Source organism: Rhineura floridana, chromosome 2, assembly GCF_030035675.1.
Source record: "Rhineura floridana isolate rRhiFlo1 chromosome 2, rRhiFlo1.hap2, whole genome shotgun sequence".
Classification (NCBI taxonomy): Eukaryota; Metazoa; Chordata; class Lepidosauria; order Squamata; family Rhineuridae; genus Rhineura; species Rhineura floridana.
This window is the reverse complement of record NC_084481.1, coordinates 80,209,027-80,231,646: the sequence shown is the minus strand read 5'-3', so window position 1 is coordinate 80,231,646 and position 22,620 is coordinate 80,209,027. Positions and strand designations below refer to the sequence as shown.

The following is a 22,620-nucleotide window of genomic DNA, read 5'->3' as shown; positions in this document are numbered from 1 at the left end:
AAATAACAATTTTGCAAGCTTGTCTGTTAAGTGTGGGAAAGCACATCACAATTACCCAGTAAAACAGTCCTTCTGTGAAAGTTTTTTAACGTATAAATTGTGTGGGGATGTTAAGATAGCTGCTGATCTGGTGCTGTAAAAATGTTAAAAAACAGAAGGCAGGCAATACCATGAAACAAAACCACATAACCATTTACTGAAAAACTGTTACACTTAAGATCTTATTTATTTTACTAAATCACTTTGTATTTTATAACCTTGTATAATGGTAGATAATATAATTGGGGATTTCAGACTTCTACCATCAGGGAATCCTTCCCACGCTGAATTTGTCTGGTGTTAAACATCTACATGCCTGTCATGAAAACCGTAAATCCCTGCACAGACCACAGGACCCTGTCCACTCCTATTGGTCAAATTCATTATCATCACAAACAAAAAGAATGTACCATAGACCTTGTCCAATACTCCACTGTAGCAGTTTGTAGGGGAAGGCTGACAAGCTGTCTTTTGCATTATCAGAAAATATGCAGAAGGCAGGCAAGATCCCCAGCTGTATAGAGTCTGTGTGTGGACAGCATGTACATACAGAGGCTCCATTCAGACCTTCAGTGAATGGGCAATGGTTGAGAACAGCAGGTGTCATTTAGATTCTTTAGCCCCCGAGCATTCACTGAACATCTGTACACAGAATACTGATGAGCCCTGATGGGCTTCCAAAGCATTCCACTTTCCCCAGAAACTCAATTTGGAAACTATTGGTGTACCCTTGGGATTTTTTTTTAATACAGTAGATCGTATACAATGGCAATTTTCAACATCACATGTCAGCCTCCAGGTCAGCATGGTCAGTTGCTAAAGCAGCCAGCATTCCTTCTTTAATGCCAGAACCAAGGTCTCTGTTATGAGAAAGCCTTGCTCCTATGGGAAGTATAAAAGTATTTCTCACTTGGCAGTCATAGAGTATGATGCATGTGTCTATGGCTGCAATCCTATGGTTGCAATTGAACCTAATAGGACTTACTTCTGAGCACGCACATTTAGGATTGCATTGCATATGCTGTATCAGTGATGAGAAACCAGTTGCCCTCTTGATGTCATTGAACTACAGCTCCTATCAGCCATAGCCAGCTTAGCCAGTGGTCAGGGATGATGGGAATTGTAGTCTAGCAACTTCTGGAGGGCCACAGGTTACTCACTGCCATGCTATATGGAATATTTCCTTTGCTGGTGATAGGAATAATTGATCCCAGTTGAATAGTATGATGGACTTCTGATAAATGCATGTAATAATCATCCAGTCATACCCTCTGCAAAAGATAAGAAAATAAAAGGGAGCTCAAGCAAGTGAAGAGGTCTTGACAAGGCACAGCTTGGGGAATTTGCATCAACTACACTTCTTACAGAACTAGTTTCACAGTCTACTTAGTGAGCACCATAAACTCCAAACCCTTGCACATGTATTTCGGTAACTGCTCCCCCCATTCCCACTATCCTATCTCTGTTCTTTCCATCCACCTCAAGATGGTTTCCCCAACAAATTTCTGCTCAGTCTTTGACCTTGGTCTTGCATCTAACAACTCCTATTGCCATCAGAGGTAAACCAAGCAGGTTAAGAATTTTGTCCCCTTTGTTATTTTTCCTGTATTACCGGAGGCTGAGACGACTCAGCCTCTTTGTGAAGATCGCCCAGCTGCTGTTTTGGGACAGTCACACCAGGCTCTATCGGGGTCTTCACGCTGCTTCCACCCAAGATGGGCCCTTGCATTAACTCAGGACTGGGCCCTTTGTTTCCCTGCAGCTCTAGGTATCCTAGCAACTGTTACTCTACCTCACAAAGGCACTGATTCTGTCAGCAGCCTTTGCTGCCAACAGTGATACACTTGAAAAGGTAATGGGGTTCTCAGTGGGGTTAAGAAAAGGTTTTCAGTAGGGAGGGATGGGGGAACCTAAAACACCATGTGTGGGACAGGTATTTTATATGAATTTCAGGGCTTTTAATATCTTCTAGATAGCAAAAAAAAAAAAGGCAAGTCTAAGGCTTGTGAAATACTGTGGCATAGCTGCAAGGACTTGTCCTGTTGTTTTTATCCTGACATTTTGTATGCAGTCTAGGTTTCAGTCTAGTAACATCTGGCATGTTTACTCTCTTATGGGCCAAAGGAAGCTTGAATTATTAAGGTGTGGTGGGGATAAAACAAAGATGAGAAGGAGGAAAAAAGTTCAAATCACAGCAGGGAGCAAGAGAGTTCCTTTTATTATGGAGGAAAGGGCGGGTTATGATTATGATGAGGGCCACAATACTGCTGAGTATGCTTAGCATTGGATGTGGGGACTCAAGGCTTGCCACAGAATTTGTCTTCTCTAAGGCATTGGCAGGGTGACCATGTTCACACAGCCAAAAAAGAGAGAACACAGCACCCAAACGGAGGACAAAAGAGGTCAGAGATTTCCATAAAATATGTGCTAATTTATATGTAGAGATGGAAATATGGAAATAATTACTATACTTTAAATAGAAGTACAATATGGTACATCTCACCATAGCGAAGAAGACAGTGATCAGGTGGCCTGTGTGTCTGCTTTCTAAGTGGATGCTGTTGATGGGCAAGTTCAAGGCTCCTGTTCTGCCTTCTTTTTCTTTTTTTAATCTTTAAACTGGAATTGGGTTGGATGGCCTCTCCAGCAGAGGATACCTTCCAATGGAGGATTGTCCTCTATCAGCCCTTTAAACAAAGGACTACCTTCAGTTCAGTAGGACACATAGCTACCCTAGGTATCCGACTATGTTTCATTAGCATAAATCACTTTCAAACTTAGGTTGGAGATGAGATCTTTTTATCCATTCCTAAGGGTGATCATACATAAGTATGTGCACAGCAAGCTGCAGTAAGGAGGGATTGTTCCCTTTCCCAATTATTTCTCTTCTAGATCTTGAGTCATTTCCTAGGGCTGGTGTTAGCATCTGGAACTTTGGGTAGTGCAGAAGCTCCGGAAGGACCTAACACTGAACATTGCCGTATCCCCTTTTACATTTTTCCACACTAGCACTTATCAACATTTACATTTCCCACAATGCCCCTGACATCACTCCAGGGCACTATAGAAAATTAAAATGGCAGCAAGACACAGCCATCTGCACTGCTGCCTGCTGTCCATCTCCACCTGCCACTTTGGTCCATTATCCATAATACTGTGCTATAGCCACACAATACATTGCATAAAGGGAAAAGAGGAGGGGTGGAAGGACAAAGAGGCCTTTGTTTTAAAGGAGTGGGGGTTTACAAAGTGGGCTTTGCCTGTGAAACTCACAGCCATTGCACTGTGCATAATATGCCAGCCCTCTGTTCTAGACCGTCATGTGCTTCTGCTTGATAACAACTATGGGTTTGTATCTAATTGATAACAAAATTATCCATTGCTACTGACTGCCTTATGTTTGAAGACGACTTGACCTAGAGTTGTCTCCTCTCACAGGTAAACTATTCCTCTCACTGTCATATAATAAAATTAAATGTTTCCACTGCCATAGTATTGAAGCTAAACCAAATAAAAAATGGCTAGATGACAAAAAATCTGCCCAGCTGGCCTAAAAGTGGCTGGTGATAATGAAAGAGAGTACCATTTTATGAGTCACTCTAGAGAGAGCTGAAATAAACCTTTGCAGCCTCTATGCTGGAATAACCTCTGCAGCTTCTTTAGCACAGGTCACTGAAACCACCCATTAGTGATCTCCAAAGAAACTTCTAGTACACTAATATTTCTCTGGTTCCATCCTGTGTTTGTAGCTGATCATCATGGACTGCCTTCAAGTCGATTCTGACCTATGGCAACCCTATGAATAGGGTTTTCATGGTAAGCAGTATTCAGAGGTGGTTTACCATTGCCGTCCTCTGAGGCTGAGAGGCAGTGACTGGCCAAAGGTCACCCAGTGAGCTTCATGTGTGGGGATTTGAACCCTGGTCTCCGAGGTCGTAGTCCAACACTCTAACCACTACACCACACTGGCTCTCATTTGTAGCTGAAAGGAACCAAATAAGCTACTATGTGTTCAATATGTGATTGTTATCCATACATTCAAGGAACTGTAATTGCTTTAACTGAGTTTGATATTGTATTTTTACATTGTAAGCCGGCCTTGGACCTTGTGATGAATGGCGGGTAAGGAAACTAATAAATAATAACAACAACAAGGAGGATTATATGTTACAGTCCAGACCATTGTGGTCATTACCATTTACATATTTACAATATTCCTTTATATGCTCTATTAGTAATCCGTTTACAAAAGCTACCATTCTAATCTGGAAAAATTGGCAATCAAAAATCTCATCATTATACTCTCCATTAACTCCATTGCAATCCTATCCTAGTATTAAAGATGAGACACTTAAGAAATGCATTGCATTGCATTGCAAAATGGGAACAGGTTTAAAGATTTTTTCATACAGGATTGTCCAATTACATTGGATCAACTCAGAGCAAACATCCCGAACTTAAAATTGGGATGGCTTCATATATTTCAACTGACTCATATTCTTAAATACCCTGAAATCGAAAGATATGCCACTTGCCTACTTACTGGATTTGAACATTTATCATTGGGGTTTAGAAGGAAAGGTATCGTGTCAGCGTTTTATAAAATAATTATTAGACTTACAAGTGGGACAACTTACAGGGCTTAAATCTCAATGGGAACAGGATTTAGGTTTTGAATTAAATAATATGGAATGGAAAGATATTTGTTCATCTAAATATAATAAATCTATATCTGCTACCCATAAAGAAATTAATCTTAAAATACTACATAGATGGTATTTAACTCCAACTCGTTTGTCATATATATCGTCTAATATGAGCCCGCTTTGTTGGCGTGGATGTTCTAATAAAGGTACATATTTTCATTTCTGGTGGACATGTCTTAAAATTGCCCCATTTTGGAACATGGTGCATAAAGAACTTATAAATATTACAAAAGTGAATATTATATTCACTCCGGAATTATTTCTTTTATTAGTGTTTAGAAGAGAAAATGCTAAAAAGAAATCTAAATTATTGATCTCTAAACTATGGTGCAAAATTGGAAAACATTAGAAATTTGGAAAAATGACATGGTACAGAAATATATGGAATTTGGCTTTACTAGACAAAATTACCTATAACTTACATTTTTTACAAGAGAACACTAAATCTGATTTATATAATGCTACATGGTGGTTATTTATTGAATATGCAAATAAATATGGTTTACATGATTGTCTCTCATCTACAGCTAGATCTATATGGTTTACTTAATTCTTGGTAATTTTATTTTTGTTAATTAATTTACAAATATGGAACTATTTTTTTAAATGCTATATCCATAGGTTTATTACATCTCTCTTCCAATGTTATAATATGATCTCTCTGACGAGGTGTGCCTGGCGTCAACACTGTTATCTTTTCGGCACCAGGTCAAGACTTTCCTCTTCTCCCAGGCATTTTAGCATGTGCTTTTAAATTGTTTTTAAATTGTTTTAAATTTTAAAATTGTGTTTTAAATTGTTTTTAAAATATGTGTGTTAAATTGTATATTTGTTTTAATGTTTTTGATTGCTGTGAACCGCCCAGAGAGCTTCGGCTATGGGGCGGTATACAAGTGCAATAAATAAATAAATAAATATTGAAAATGATGTTTATTATCTTCCCCCCCCCTTTTTTTTGTTCTTTGTTATACATACGTTCATCCTCTGTAACCGGGGTTGGGATTGCTGTTGTTTGTTTATGTTGATGTGTTGTTGTTTATAAAAAAAAAATTAAAAAATTAAAAAAATAACAACAACAACAGTTATGTGTGTATCTGGCAATAAATTGCACACATAATGCTAACACAATATTAGTGTGGTTCTAGATTTATTTACTCAGAAGTAAGGCCCACCAAGTTGATTGAGGCTTACTTCCAAATAAGATTGCATAGGTTTACAGCCTCAATGTTTGTCACTGCTATGCAGGTCCAGTCCTATCTTTAGGTATTATGAGGCTGCTGTCTCAGATAGTGGATGCTAGCATGTGACTGTGGCATTGCCAGCAGCTCCCCACACACACACAGCCATTCCTACCCAAGTTATTCCCCTCTGTTGGAGGACAGAGTTTTCTGCTCCATGCAGCCTGCTCTGTCCTCCTAAGCTAGCCTGTTGCCCTTAGGTGCAGTGGAGAATGCTGTCCAGTTGCTGCCACTGTGGACAGGGCCGGCACCAGAGGGTGGCCAGGTCAGGCCCTGGCCAAGGGCCCCTCCTCAGGGTGGGTGGCTTTCCCATTCCACCGCAGCGTCAACTCCCAACCCTGCCACAGATCGCAGAGAGGGAGCTCCCAGGCAGCCCCCTACAACCGTGCAGGCTCACGACGCCCACTTGCATGCCCCACCTACCTCTTCCTTTGAAGTGAATGCTGGCTGTGCTGCACACATGTGTGCCATCAACCAAGATGGCAGCTGAGGCTTTCCTAAGGAAGGAAAAACAGCATTTACCACAGCAGAAGAAGTAGGTGTGGGCAGGCACCAGGGGCCCAGGGCAGGCTGGTGCCCAAGGGGCCTAGTCATGCCTGGCACCAGCTCTGATTCTAGAAATAAGATTCAACTGCTAGTTCAGTCACCTTCTGTATGTGGAATGTGGCAGAGCCACCATCTTGTCCCTCACCTTGAGCAGCAAAATGTCTTGTGCCAGCCCTACTTGCTAGGTAGAGCAAGGAGAACCTTATCTGAATTTACTCTCCTGCTTTAGTAGACATAACTCTTGCACTCCCACATGCTAAACATGTCTACTAAAGCAGGAGAGTAAATTCAGATAAGGTTCTCCTTGCTCTGCCTAGCAAGTAGGGCCGGCACAAGACATTTTGCTGCTCAAGGTTATAAAACGAAGAACTGGTGGTGACAGGGTGTAGGGGGACACTCCCTACAAGGGAGACAAAAAAAGAAAAGAAATTTTGCTCACTTTTTTCATTAGCATTTACAATCAAAGGACATGAAATAGGACATAACTACTTTTTTTATTTGTCAGTCATCCCAGCACTTTTGCACTCACTGGGCTGAACCATTAGCAGGTAGGAGAACATGAGCTTCTTACTGAGAAAGCAGGTTGAATTGTTTTCTCTTTTATCTCTGTAAGTAAGAAGTATAGTGGTCACCAATATGGTTTTCTCCAGATGTTGCTGAACTATAATTCTCACCATTCCTGACTGCCATCTAAGGTTGAGGGGAGTTGAAATCCAACAACATTTGGAGGGTACCATGTTGGCTACCTCTGGTATTTATTTTCATTTCAGTGTAAATTGAAAACTCAGCAAAGGAGCACAGAATAATTGTGTGAGGGATGTCATAGCTGAAGTCAAGAAAGCTACTAATGCTAATCCTTGTCTATAAAAATTTGAGGAGCAGTAAACTGCTGCATTGATCTGTACAATTAAATACATAGCCAAGCCCAATAAACGGTAATAATAATTTCTATAGTACTTTGGAGTAGTCAAAGCATTTAACTTAAATTATCTTGTTATTGTTATCCTCATATTATAGGCTGCATTATTATTCTTGTATTGTATGTACGTGTGGTGGGGGGATTCAGAGGTAATAGCTTCTCCTAAGGCCACTCTGTGAATTCGCAGCCAAGGGAAGATTTGAACTAGGGCTTCCTGGACTCTTACAGCACAATCCTAGCTGTGCCTACTTGGAACTAAGTACTATTTAATTCAGTGGCGTTCACTCCTAGGTAACTGGGGTTAGGATTGCAGCCTTAGCCACTACACTACCGTGACTACACTACAGCATAACTCCCTAATGGAAAAGAGAAAGTGGGACAAGTAGGGCATGTGGGCTCCTGCTGGGAGGAAGGGTGGGATATAAATGGAATAATAAATAAATAAATAAATAAATAAGTGAAGGGACTTATTCAGGGTCCTTGTTCTCCCCAGTCACTGGGTCTATCAGGTTTTATTCACAAAGACGGGATGCCCTACCTAAACTGGTTATTTATTCCCAAGTATAGGAGAGCATTCTCTTTGGCTCGATTTAATGTCCTACCCTCTGAACATTTGGATGTCGGATATAAGAAAAACTCCAAGAAACAACAGATGTTGCCCCTGTGATAATGACGAAGTGGAGTCTATTTCACACATCCTGTTTAATTGTAGCTATTACGAAGGGGCTAGAAAAGACCTAATATACTCTATTATGCAGTCTTCCCCAGGCTGTTCTGTTGAGTCCCTTTTGACTGTTTTACTTGAGGGTTCAGATAAGGCAATTACTGAGCAAGTGGCAAAATTCTTGAACTTGGCCATCTGGACTAGACCCTGTATGATTGTCAACAGTAATTAAATAACTTGAGTTGTTTATATAATTCAGTTTGTTGCTCATTGTACCCTGTGTTACTAAGTAATCTTATTTTATAACTCCCAGCATTATGTTTTATATTTGTGGTCAGTTCAGAGCTTGGAAGATTACTTTTAAAAAGTAATAAATTACAGTTACAGTTACATGGCCCCAAAAAAGTAGTAATTACAGTTACAATTACAACTGCTCTAAAAGTAATTGATTACTTTACTTTTTCTCAAAAGTAATCAGTACAGTTACATTTCAGTTACTTAAAAAAAAAAACGCCTACAAGGTGCTGGCCTTGGCTGCTGCACATCTAAATAGCCTAAAACAACATTAAAAATAAACATACACATACAGAGAGGTAGTAGAATAATTCTTTTTATCCATGATAGCAATGGTGGTCTCTCCACTGGTAAGGGAGGTGGGGAGGGAGGCAGAGGCCACCACTCAAATCATTGCATGTCAAACCAAGTGCCACCCCCGCACTGAGCCAGCAAGCGTAATCTCTCTCACTTAACCACCTCCCAGACCCTGCCCTGCCATCAGCTAAGGGACATTCACCCAAGCAAACATTTTCCCCTGAGATGTAAAAAAGTTAAAATACTGCAAATGCAGCACAGTAGCCAGAGAGGGTGGTGGAGGCCACTTTGTGTGCCAAGTGCAAGCACACACATGTTGTCATCTTTCACCTCCACAGTTCTTTATCTCCATTCTGCTGCTGCCCCCTTCTTCTTTATCCATGTTTTTGCTCTCCGGCTCCTTTTCCCCTCCACTCCATTTTTTAAAACAATTGTTTTCTCCATTCCATCTTGTCTCACTGCCCACCTCCTCCCTTGTCGCCTCCTACCCACCCACAGACTATGATGATAATGAAAGTTAAAGAGGAAAGCATAAAAGCAGGACTACAGGTGAATGTCAAGAAGACTAAAATAATGACAACAGAAGATTTATGTAACTTTAAAGTTGACAATGAGGATATTGAACTTGTCAAGGATTATCAATACCTCGGCACAGTCATGGAGATAATAGTCAAGAAATCAGAAGAAGGCTAGCACTGGGGAGGGCAGCTATGAGAGAACTAGAAAAGGTCCTCAGATGTAAAGATGTATCACTGAACACTAAAGTCAGGATCATTCAGACCATGGTATTCCCGATCTCTATGTATGGATGTGAAAGTTGGACAGTGAAAAAAAATGGATAAGAGAAAAATCAACTCCTTTGAAATGTGGTGTTGGAGGAGAGCTTTGCGGATACCATGGACTGCGAAAAAGACAAATAATTGGGTGTTAGAACAAATTAAACCAGAATTATCAGTAGAAGCTAAAATGATGAAACTGAGGTTATCATACTTTGGACACATAATGAGAAGACCTGATTCACTAGAAAAGACAATAATGCTGGGAAAAATAGAAGGGAGTAGAAAAAGAGGAAGGCCAAACAAGAGATGGATTGATTCCATAAAGGAAGCCACAGACCTGAACTTACAAGATCTGAACAGGGTGGTTCATGACAGATGCTATTGGAGGTCCACACTAAATAGCATGGAGGCAATAGAGGTTAAAAAAAATCAACTAAAATTTAAGAGGCTTGACAAAACCCTGCACCAAAATAAGCATTGGGCTAGGAAAGATTCTATTCCATCTCAAAAGGTTATTCTCCAAAGGAAATTGGAGTTTTAGGAATAGACATTACTAAACAACTTGGGGGGGAGGGGAAGGCATTCTCCTGAAGGTGTGTGGATGTATATAATTTGGGATGGCCGAAAGCGTATTCCTCATTTTCTCCATATTTTGGCTGCTAGTACCATAGTTATGGAAACTTCACAATGCCTTGCACCTAAGAAAACCACTGAGCCAGACATGATTTAATGCCATTTCATAGAGGGGAGTCTCCTGCATGTGCGATTTTGGAATGGCCCAAGCATACTGTGGGTGCTGGAGGCGCTCTGTCTCTGATGTAAGGGGCTGTGTACAGTATGTATGCATATAGAGCAAATGTGTGAGTTTTGATTGGTGAAAATTATTGTGGATTTCAAAGGGGGAAGTCCTCCACTCAAGGGGGGTTACTATATGGAGTAGACCAAAGCTTATCTGGGGACTGAATGAGTTCACTGCATACTTTTCTGTTGCAAGGAACTGATAGCTGACAGGATGAATTGCTGGAGATTTTAAAAAGAGTTACATGAAATATCCATACTAATAACTGATTGTCACGTTATTCCACATCAAAAAGCTTCATAGCAAGGGTCTCCAACCCTTATGGGCCCAGAGGCACATTTAGAGAAACTGCATTAGACACCATATAATGCCATTTTCCCAGAATAAAATCAGTAACAGGCAAAGCAACTACATGCACTCCAAAACAAAATGGAGATTACAGCCAATCCTCCCCCAAAAGCTCATTTTTTAAAGGTATATGCAGGCCTTGGCAGGCACTTGAGGGGGAGTTGAGGGTGCTACCAGATTAGGGACTGCAGCTTTGAAAAGTATCAGCTGGTGGATGGCTGGAGCTGATCACCAGTGGTCGGAGGCGGAGAATGCTTTTTTTTAAACTGTGCAGATGCCATACTTTGTGCAAGCAGCAGCTTGGTAAGTGCACAGGACCAGAAAGAACTGTGCAAGCGGGGGGGGAGGGCTGCAGGACGAGCGGAGGGGGCTGCAGGATGAGTGGGAGATGGCAGAGTAAATGGGCTGGAAAGGGTAACACACACACATCGTCACCTCCATTCTGCTACTGCTGCCTTCTACTCCTTTATCCTTGCTGGTCTGGCTCTTGACTTCCTCCCTCGTGCCTGCTAACACAGAGCACGAGGGAAGGAAGAGAGACGCTGTGCAGAAGCCCAGTTTGAGGCACATGTCTTTTGTGCACCAGTCAGAGGATCATAGAATCATAGAAAAGTAGACTTGGAAGGGGCCTATAAGGCCATCCAGTCCAACCCCCTGCCCAATGCAGAAATCCAAATCAAATAAGTGCTCTGTGATGCCTCATTCATCCATGCAAGTCATCGCTAGACCTGGGCATACAAATCCAGTAATGTAGTGGCAAATTCAGAAGTGCAGGGTCCCTTGATGATAGTCACAGCCACACGCCCTCCCCCATTTTTTCTTTTGCTGCTGGGTTGAGAATGTGATCCTTGCTAATGCCTTCTCCCACAACAACGAACATCCCTGGGAGCCAATCAGCATGACAGGGGTGAGTGTTAGCCACTGAAGAGAGTCCTCTCAGTAGCTCACTCACCTCCTTTCACTCTTGATTGGTTCCATTCAGCAGCAAAGGTCAAGGAAGCATGTTAGAAGGTTCTTCTCAGTGGCTAAGACATTCCCCTTTCATGTTGATTGGCTCACAGGATGCTGGAGACATAGGGACCCTGCTGGGACCATGCTCCCAAAAAAGCAAAGGGTCTAAGACCCCTCAAGACCCCGGACAACTACACCCCTGAGCATGCAGCAAAGAGGTTATGGCATTTTAAGCTGTAATCAAACCACGTTAAGTGATCTTGAACATGCAACACACACACACCCAGAAATACCCCAGAGTGCACAGGTAATTAGAAAATAAGAGTTCTTGTATGCTGTCTGGCCAAGATTCTCAAAAAGTGGGGCTAGCCTGGAAAATATTGCACACAAAGCTGCTCACCTAATATTTTAGAGTTTTGGACAGAACAGATCAACTTTTGTTTCATTCTGTTCCCTAGTACAGTAGGAAAATTTAACTCATTCTTTCAGCATCCAAAGTACTAAATATATTGCAATTCCACTGCAAAACAAAAGTTTTTTTTAGGGGAGAGGGTTTAATGGGAATTGAAGATTTCAGCAGCAACTCCAAAAATTAAATTTCCATTATGCACGCATTTGTACAGAGCATGCAATCCTACGCACACTTACCAGGGAGTAAGCGCCATTCAACCCAGTGGGACATACTGTTGAGAACAGCACTGTTAAGCCTCCAAAGGAAATTACTTTCCTGAAAGCCCTTTTGGGTTGTTAAATACCTCAAGGTGATGGTGGGTAAACGGAAGAAGCCAGGTGCTCCAGCCCCAGCTCCTTCATTCCTCAAGGCAATGAGGGTCTGCCCCAGTCCTCAACTCAGCCCAGGGAAGGAGGAGCACCACCTCCACCACCTGGGCGATTCCCTTTGTTAAGTGGCCCATCGCAGGAGCCGAGATGGCTTTGAAGGAGCCCTGCTCGGAAGGGACGCGCCGGAGAAACTTCATTCCCTGCCCCCCCGCCTCGCAAGAAGAGGCAGGAGAAAGAGGAAGCACTCTTCCCAGCGGAAGCTCAAACTTGGCAGCCCCGCGGAGCTCGGCAAGGGCGACACGCACCTGGATGCGGAGCCCCTGGCCGCCTCGCCTGGCACAGCCCACGTCCCCGACCAGGAAGCTTAGCGGGGCGAGGCTGGCGTCCGGCTAGAGACTCACCAGCTGTCTCCTCCTGCTGCTGCTGCAAACCAGCCGGGATGGCTTTTTCTCCGCGTGCGCCTCGCTTCTGCGCCTGCCACTGCTTCCTCGCACGCCTCTGCCGAGCCAAGCCACCCAGACTTCCCCTGCTCCCCCCTCAGTAACGTCAAATGTAACGCGGGAAGCGTTACCTTTCCTGCTAAAAAGTAGGGAAATTGCTAGTCGTTCTATTACTAGCAAATTGTAATAAAGTTACCCTCTCGTTACGCAAAAAAGGAGTGAATTACAAGTAACTCGTTATTTTTAACGACTTACTTCCAAGCTCTGGGTCAGTTGACTTTAAATAAAGATTGATGATGATTCAGGGAATGGCAGGATTACTGCTTTCTTCCTAGTCCTATACTGATCACAAAGCTAAGGGCAATATTATGTTTCCCTTGCTTCCTTTTCAGGAAGAAGTGATAGAGGCTTCAAGCAATACCTTTCAAATGAATGATTATTTGTAAAGGATGAAGAGTGAATATGAATATCAGTACTCATAACATAAGACTTAAACCTAAGATCTGTTTGACAAAAGAATATGAGCAAAAGTGTCAACAGATTATAATGTATTGTTATATCACCTGAGTCTTCTGGTGGTGCTGTTATTGAATGCCAGGTCAGTCCATAATAAGATCATACTCATAAATGACTTGATTGTAGATGAAGAGGCTGACTTGACATGTATCACCAAGACTTGGATGGGTGACCTGTGTGGGCCTGACCTAACTCAGCTGTGCCCATCTGAGTACTCAGTGCAATACCAGGCTAGACTAGAAGGTTGGGAGGGAGATGCTATTGTCCATAGAAGCACCATCTCCTTCACCAGAAAACCTCTTGATCTTGGGATGGTCTTAGAGGGTCTGCACCTGGTTTGGGCCGGAGAGATAGACTGGATATGTTGGTCTACTGACCACCCTGTTACTCAGCGGCCAAAGTGGTCTTTAGTGTTGTGTTGACTATAGTTCTGGGTGTCTTCAACATCCATGTGGTAGCGACTGTTGGGCTGGTATGGGACTTAGTGGCCTCCATGACAACCATAGGGTTGTCTCAAATGGTCATCAGCTCAACACATCGGGCAGGGCATGTCTCTAATTTAGTCTTTACCCCAAGTGATATGAGGCATGGACCAAAGGTAGGGGTCATGCAATGTACTCCCTTATCATGGTGGGACCACTACCTGGTGAAGTTTGGATTGGTAGTGGCAATTATCCCCTCTAAGGGTGGTGGGCCCATTTGGATGGCCTGCCCTCAGAGACTGATGGAACCTGATGTGTTCCTGCCAGCTCTGTGAGATTTTCCAGCAGAGAAAAATGACAGTTCTTCAAAGCCCTGGTCTCACTATTGAATGGCAAGATGAAACAGGTGGTTGACACAATTGCTCCTAAGTGTCCTCTCCATCATTGCGGAGGCTGAGTGGCTCCTTAGTATTCTGGGGAGCTTTGGGTTATATCTGGGCTATGAAGCAAACTGGACAAAGACTACAGCACAAGTGGCAGAAGTCTTGCTCTGAAATGGACCAAACACTGGTTAGTGCAGACAATCATACCTACCATGTTGCAGTGCAGGCTGCGTAGAAGGCTCATTTCTCAGCTTGCACTGCATCCTCCAGTAGCTGGCCAGCGGAGCTATTTCCAACAGTCCAGAGGCTACTGACTCCTACTGTGGGGGAGGGGCCACTGCAGCATTCAGGGACCAGCTGCGGCTACACACTTACTCGACTTTGGAGTGACCTTGACTCTGCTGTTGTTGCAGTTTAAGATGAAGTATCCAATGCCAGAGTCAGTTATGTGTTGTGGGATTGATTTCAGTTTATGCATTCGGCTGATGTGGACAAGGTGCTGGTGGCTACATGGCCCTGCTGGCTTATTATATCTAGCAGAGGAGGTTTGATTGGTTGAGTCCAGAGTGTGGTTAATACTTCATTGCATGAGGGGATGGTCCCTGCGGCCTTGAAAGAGGTGGCAGTGAGACTACTCCTAAAGAAAACCCCAGTCTTGGATCCCTTGGATTGGAATAACTATCAACTAGTTGCAAATGCCCCCTTCTTGGGGAAGGTGGTGGAGAGAGTAATGGTGGGACAGCTGCAAGCATTCTTGCATGACATGAATTATTTAGATCCATTCTAGTCTGGATTCAGGCCTGGCCATGGGACTGAATCAGCCTTGTTTGCCATGATAGATGACCTTTACAGAGAACGGGACAGACGGAGTGAGACCCTGCTCTTTCTTCTTTCTGTGGCTTTTGATCGTATTGACCATGGTATCCTCCTTGACCAGCTCAGGGGAATCGGAATTGGGGGCATCATGCTACAGTGGTTCCAGGCCTACCTACGGGACCGAGTGCAGACAGTAATGTTGGGTGATTGGCTTTTGGCCCCCTGGCGACTGTGCTGTGGGGTGCCACAGGGTACCATCTTATTCCCAGTGCTATTTAATATCTATATGACATTTCTGGGAGTGGTCGTTAGGAGTTTTGGAGAAAGGTGTAATTAGTATGCTGATGACTCAGTTTTGCATGTCCATAACATTTGAATCAGGAGAGGCTGTGCGGACGCTGGACCAGTGCCTGGAAGCAGTGGTGGGATGGATGAAGGAAAATAAACTGAGCTTGAATCCGGGCAAGACGGAAGTACTGTGGGTGAGTGGTTCCTTTGTCTGAGAAATTGGTCAGTTGCCTGCCCTGGACAGGGTTGCACTCTCCCTAAAGGAGCAGATACAGTCTGGGGGTGCTTCTGGACCCCGCTCTGTCACTGAAGGCCTAGGTAGTCTCAGTGGCTAGAAGTGCCTTTTATCAGCTGTACCTGGTAAGACAACTGTGACCATTCCTGGATCAGGACAGCTTGGCCACAGCGGTTCAGGCGTTGGTGACTTGACTGGATTACTGCAATGCACTCTACATGGGACTTCCCTTGCACTTGACCCAGAAACTGCAATTAATGCAGAATACTGCGGCCAGATTGCTGACAGCAATAAGGCCGTACCAGCATATACCACCTCTGCTCAGAGATTGGCACTGGTTGCCAATTTGTTACTGGGCAAAGTTCAAGGCAGCACTTAACAACTCAGGACCAGTTTACTTACCCCATATGTGCCCACTTGAGCACATCAATCTGCCAAACAGCCCTGTTACAGATGCTGCATAATATTCATTCTGCACTTATAAGAAATCATTCTTTTAGCGTGGCAGCCCCTACTCTTTGGAACTCCCTGCTTATTAAAATCAGACAGGTGCCTTCACTGTACTCCTTTCAGTGCCTGCTGAAAACGTTTTTGTTTAGGCTAGCCTATGCAGACACATAGATGTTGATGTGTTTTAATCTTTGTAGTTTGTTGTTTAAAATATGTTTTAATTACTTGTTTTTAACCGTTTTTATAATTTTAATGTTTTTTGTAATCTGCTTAGAGGTTTTTACAATTAAGTGGTATATAAATTTTGTTAAATATATAAATAAATATGAAGAGAAAATGTCTGACAAAGCATATAGAAACTGTGCATTATACTGAACAGGTGAAATAAACATTTTTCTCCCACTATTGAGATGACATCTGAAAGTTATCTCGATTCATTCTTTCTTTCACCAGGGAACTATATGACAAACAAAAAGAAAAAGGACTTTCCCCCCTTGCAATAGAATCCATCCCAAGGATTACTGCAAGGAAAGCTGCAAAAGCTTCTTTTTCTGCCTTGAATGCCCTATATTAAATAGAAAATATTATTTATTGAAAAAAATACATTCTCTTCATTTTCCAGATGCTTCTAGTTTAAGCTCTGACAGGGTATACCTCAGGAGTTGGGACCAGGGAGTTCAGAGGCATGAAATATAGTTGGTAAGAGGGAAATAATTTAAAACACCAATTTAGGGTTGCCACTTTGTTTCCAAAGCTTTTAACAGCAACCTAATGGGGAGAAATTAAATATATGCAGTTTCCCCCATATTGCTTTTCTGTGCCAGGAAAAGCTATGTCTGTTGGTTTTTGGCCTTCCATGTAGCTGATTAAAGACACAGGGCAGATCTAAACAGATCTAAAAGAGGAAGGATAGAGGAGGGGAGGCAGGTGGTATCTGACCTACCTTGTTTTTACATCTAATCTTGCAGTAACACAAAAAAGTGAGTGCCTACAGATTAATATCCGAGTAACTATCAGAATAAACCAGAAAAATTGTGAATTTTGTCTCTCCAGATACACAGTGTGTGTAAAGTTGCTACCTGTTGGTAGCTACTTGGAATTTAGGGAGATGGGTATAGCAGTTCTTGAGTTACTATGTGGCTGGAAGATACAAGACAGTTCTTATTAATGTGGTCAGAACCATCATATAGTGAGCTTTTCAGGAGTTACTATATGGCTGTTGGTCACATGTTTATACCGTTAACTTGATTAAGCTATATGTCAAAGCTAGGTAATTAAGCAGAGGCAAACAAGTGAAGAGAGTGCATTTGTCCATACTTAGGTGTTAAGCCAGATGGCACTGCTCCTCAGGAGCATTTCTCTCGTGATTATTGTAGGGTTGCTAACTTGTTTTGTCAAATCTTCCTCCTATGCCTTTAACAGCAATTTGATCTCCAGGCATTAGTAATTACAACAAATGTTCTTACAATATATAGCTTTTTATTTTTTAAAAAAATCCTTAATTTTGAATATATCCAAGACCTGTTGGCCATTTCTCCCCTACCCCCCAAAAAAACTTTTTTCCCTACACAATGTTTTTAACCCTTTTTATTTAAGGTGTTTTTAAAGCTTTTTTAAAGTATGTTTTTAAAGTTGTTTCATTTTAATGTATTTTAAGGTGTGTTTTTATGATGTTTTAAAGTGTTTTTACTGCTTTTGTTTGCCACCCTGGGCTCCTGCTGGGAGGAAGGGCAGGATATAAGTTAAATAATAAATAAAATGGGCCTCCTCTACTAAACTTGAAATGGTATTTTGGGAAGTAAGAAATATCTGAAACCAGCAAGACAGTCTTTTTCTTATGACTGCATAGGATCGAAGGTTCTTATGTTCTCCCCATTGCCTGTTGGCTATTTAGAATCCTTATACAGTAGGGCCCCGCTAATACGGCGGGTTAGGGACCAGGCCCCCGCCGTAAAGCGGAACCCCATAGACTATAATAGGTCGTGTCGCGCAAAAATGATGCGAAAGTGTCGCAAAACGTCGCAAAATGGCAAAATCAGCTTTAAAACGGGGAATTTCCCCTGACTGAAAGCTGCCGCATCAGCGGAACGCTGTAAAGTGGAACGCTGTAAAGCAGGGCCCTACTGTATGTCAGACGTGGTCACCCAAGCTTCTACAGTCTCCAACAGCAGTTATCTGAACAGGCAGGCTAAGGTTTGAGCTGCCACCCAAGATTTCTTGAGGCTTGGGAGATATCAGGGAAACAAATGGGAGTTACACAGGGGATTGTCTTTAAAATCTTATGATATTTATTATTTAAACATTAAACATCTTTACTAGTAATGTATACAGTGGCCTTAGTAATTGAGTCAGAATGAAATCAAAGTACGTTACAAATTGTGTAGATATATGACTTTCATGTGAATACATCTTCAGTATAGGCCTGAACCAAATAGGTAGAGTCAATTCTGATTTGAAGTCAAATATCAGACTTATAGCTCAGAATTACATATCAAGCTTATACATCAGTATACATTGCAGTATACAGTTAACATATCTTAAAGTTTAATGTTCTATTAGTTCAGACCCATACATTATACACAGGGCCAGCGCCAGAGGGTGGCCAGATCGGGCCCTGGCCGAGGGCTCCTGGGTCTCAAGGGGCCCCTGAAGGCCCCTCCTTAGGGTTGGTGGGTGGGTAGGTCTCCCTTCACAGGGAGCTCCCAGGCACCCCCTACTGCTGCGCAGGCCCACAACCCCCCCTGCATGCTCCGCCTACCTCTCCCTTGATGTAAATGCTGGTCATACTGCAGGTGCAAGCCTGCCATCAACCAAGATGGTAGCTCAGGTTTCTCTAAGGTGCTGATGCCCCTGCCACCATCTTGGTTGATGGCAGGGATGCGCACACATAGCATGCATACATGCCATCAATCAAGATGGTGGTGGGAACATCAGTCCCTCAGGGAAACCTTGGCTGCCATCTTGGTTGATGGCAGGCTTGCGCCTGGAGTGTAACTAGCATTTACGTCAAGGGACAGGTAGGTGTGGGGTGTGGGTGTGGGGCCCGGGGCAGGCTGGTGCCCAAGGGCCCCAGCATGCCTGGCGCTGGTCCTGATTACACAAGTTACACTGCAATGTTTGTCAAGTTATATTGCAAGGAATCAACATAAAACAAGCAAAAATACATTGACTGCCTGCCCAGAACTGAAACGAGGGGAGAATAGTTAGGGTTGCCATATTGCCCGGTTAGCTGGGTTTTACCTGGATTCTTTGCATGCCACCTGGCGCCTGTTTAGCCCTTTAGGTGGCCCGGATTCTCAGCTTTAATTTTTAAAAAAGATTAAGTTCCTAGGTGGTCCGGTTCTCGAGATATACATAAAAACGTCAGCCGCCCCCCCTGACTGTTGAATCTTTCTTTAAACAGTACTGTATAGCACTTCGTAGCTTTAACCCCACCCGTTCAGGATTGCAGCCAATCAGTGAAGCCAGGGTTGCATTTGGTTGACTTGAGGCAGTGTCTAGAAAACCTCATTGCAATGCCAGAAAAAGGTGGTTTCCCCCCATTTATCTGAAAATCTCATAAATTGGGTAAGTATATACATTTCAGTTTTTTTTCCTCTTGTGTGCAGGGCAGTGTTTTGAAAACCTTCCCAATACTTGCTTTTGTAAAAGCAATTCTATTCCCTTATGCCCAGAGTAAATCCCATTGAATTCAATAGGACTTACTTTTGAGTAGACATGGTTATGAATGTGCTGACTTTGGAGTGAATGGAAAAAGAATTGTGTTTGTGTTCTAACTCTTTTTGTCTCTCCCCCTCCAGTCCTATTTTAAAGCAAGTAGGCAGGGCTTACTTAGGTATTACAGTTTTTATTCTGTAGGAAACTAATACTGATTTTTAAAAAACTAATACTGATTTTTCTGCAATGACCAACTGGTTTGACAATAAACTATTATATGGGCTGTATGTATTTATACATCTGCAGTGTGTGTGCGTGTGCGTGTATGGAGTGTTTCCAACAACCCTGTGAGGTAGCTTTGGAAACCAAGGCAGCTCACAACAAGAAATAAAGCCATTTAAAATCCAATAACCATAAAAACATGTATAAACAGTTGCAAAACAGTGTAAAGGGGCATGATTCAGAATTTTGGGTTGTGTGAATGAAGTTGCGTATCACTTGAGGTTGCATTTCTGTCCCTGTTTGAGTAAGTTCCACTGAATACACTGGGACTTGCTTCTGAATAAATAAACCTAGGATTGCAATATAAATATCTTTACAGTTTGTGTAAATAATAAATATATTTGATAGTCATGCTTATATAAATATTTCTTCATTTATCCTATTTTTGGTTTTTGGTTAGGAATCCTGACTGGTTGTGAGATGCTTAATTTTCTGCCTTACTCATAGGAATCTTCTTGTGGTTGGTATGGTGTTGCCTTTAAGAAATCATAGTACGAAATGGCCTGAATCAGTATAAGGCAGATTCCTTGGTTCCTAAAAGTGGGAAGAGACTCAAGGGCCACAGTGACTCCAACATTTATTTATGTATTTTTATTTACAACATTTATATACCGCTTTATTGTAAAAAAAATCTCAAAGTGGTTTACAGAAAGAATTAAAACAATAAAATTATTGGCAAAAGCGTTAAGGACAGATACTTAAAAACATTCAAAATAATAAAACCAACAATGAGTTAAAAACAGATTTAAAAACACAATAGCTTCCACATGCCTGGAGAGGCTTGCCTCAAGAAAACTGATTTTAGCAGGTGCTGAAAAGAGGTGTATGCCTAATGTCAATAGGCAAGGAGTTCCAAAGCGTAGGTGCTGCCACTTTACAGGACTGATTTCTTACAAGAGCAGAACAAGTACTATACTATGTGGCACCCATAACATGGAAAGCATAGCTTGAACTTGGCCTGGTAGCAAATCAGCAACCAATGCAGACTTCAGAGCAGAGGTATTATGTGCTGATAGGATCTCACTCATGTCAGCAATTGTGCTGCAGCATTCTGCATTAACTGCAGTCCCCAGGTCAGGTTGTGCTGCATGGAGATTTCTGTGACCTTGGCTGACTGGCTGCTAAGATTTTTTTAGTTTGGGTTTGGTTATGAATCCTGACTGGTTGTGGGATGCTGAGTTTTCTGCCTTACTCATAGGAATCTTGTTGTGGTTGGTATGGTATTACATTTAGGAAAGTGTTACTGCCTTTTGTGTTGTTGTTTTCCTATTTGCATTTCACTTATCTTTAACCTCACTCCGTTACAGCCATAGAAGCAACAGCAGCATATGCAAGGTAATTAACTCCCATTAGTGATAAGAGCAAGAATTTATAATTATTATTTTAATTAAAACAAGAGGCTTATGAGTACTTCGAAGAGGACCAGATATTTTCTTTCTGAGCCCAGGACTGGGTCTTTCATGATGCCCGGGGAGGGGGGGGAAGCAGGACAGTAGTCAATAAGACAGACATCCTGGCATTGGTAATCTAATTAGCAAGGTATGTGTGGGGTTGTTGCACACTTCCAGGCCCAGTTTCATTTTGAGTATGGGGGTGGAAACTGTAGATGTGGTTGATCAAAGGGAGAAGAAATTTTAAGTTAAGCAAAGGTCTGCTTTTATAAAACCTAAGAAACATACAGATACTTTGAATGTCTGAGTGCCTGCACCAGTGGAATACTGGAGGAACTTGTAAAGCTTGCTGCAGCAGTATTTAGAACTGAGCATGTGGTGTGAAAGACTCCTTTTCCTAACATTTTGGCTTCTTGTTTTTCTCCACCCACCACATCTCTGAAATATATCGTATATGTAATGGTTAACCATACTAAAAAATGTAAATAAGTTTATTTCGGTCAATGACCAGCAAAGGTTAACCATACTGCTGCCTTGACTTACTTACTTTGTTGCTATTTTGTGTTTTTATTATGTTTTTATATTGATTGTGTATTTTTATTGTTTTTATTATATTTGTAAGCTGTCCTGAGCTCTGTTTTTAACAGCAGAAGGACAGGATATAAATCCTCTTAATCAATCAATCAATATTCCATAGTGTTGGGAACTAGAGTCTAGGCATTTAAGGCTGAAAATGTTGCTTTTTAACAAAAGATTTCTCACATCTTTCCCCAGTTTTTGGTGGTAATTCCTAGGCACAAAAACAAAACAACTGGACAATCCAAATATTAATATGCAAATATTTGCATAATAGGCAAATAATTTGCATAATAGGCAAATTAGCCTGCCCGGATTTGTGGAACTGGAATATGGCAACCCTAAGAACAGTAAACCTTTTTCCAATTTGAACTTTATAAGGCTTTACTGGATACTATGAGGCCTGCATACCTGGACATGCAATATCCTATACATTAGGATTAATATCTTGTTGCACGCCTCCCCCAATCTCCGAGCGGTGAGATTTTGGGGGTCCCTGCGCTTCTCCAGGGTTTGGTTTCCTTTGGGAAGAAGGTCAGCGGAGACTGCAGTGTCTTTATGAAATATGGTTTATTTATTTACATACATTCCAACCTGTGCTCAAGGATGGAGGGGTTCAATGCATCAGCAGTTCAATATCCAGCTTTTCTGTCTCAGTTTCAGGAGGCACTCCACAGGCCATGGTGCAGAGAGCCAGTCTTTCTTCTTGCCTTCCAGTACCCAGCAATTATCTAGCCCAGCCTTTCCCATCCGGTGTGCCTCCAGATGTTTTTGGGCCACAACTCCCATCAGCCTCAGCCATTG

General features: G+C 42.2%; 1 protein-coding gene across 7 annotated transcripts in view; it reads right to left on the bottom strand.

Annotated features, from left to right (window-relative positions):
* Window positions 1-22,620, bottom strand: part of LOC133376611 (ropporin-1) — a 63,273-nt gene that overhangs the window by 15,918 nt on the left and 24,735 nt on the right. For 4 of the 7 annotated variants that reach the window (XM_061609063.1, XM_061609064.1, XM_061609067.1 and 1 more), the window contains one exon: window positions 6,407-6,480. The exons of 2 other annotated variants lie outside the window; for them this stretch is intronic. The gene's annotated coding sequence lies outside the window, so the exon portion shown is untranslated. Of the gene's footprint in view, window positions 1-6,406; window positions 6,481-11,064; window positions 11,122-22,620 lie in introns of those variants that run through there. One more of the 7 variants, XM_061609068.1, reaches the window with a different exon arrangement.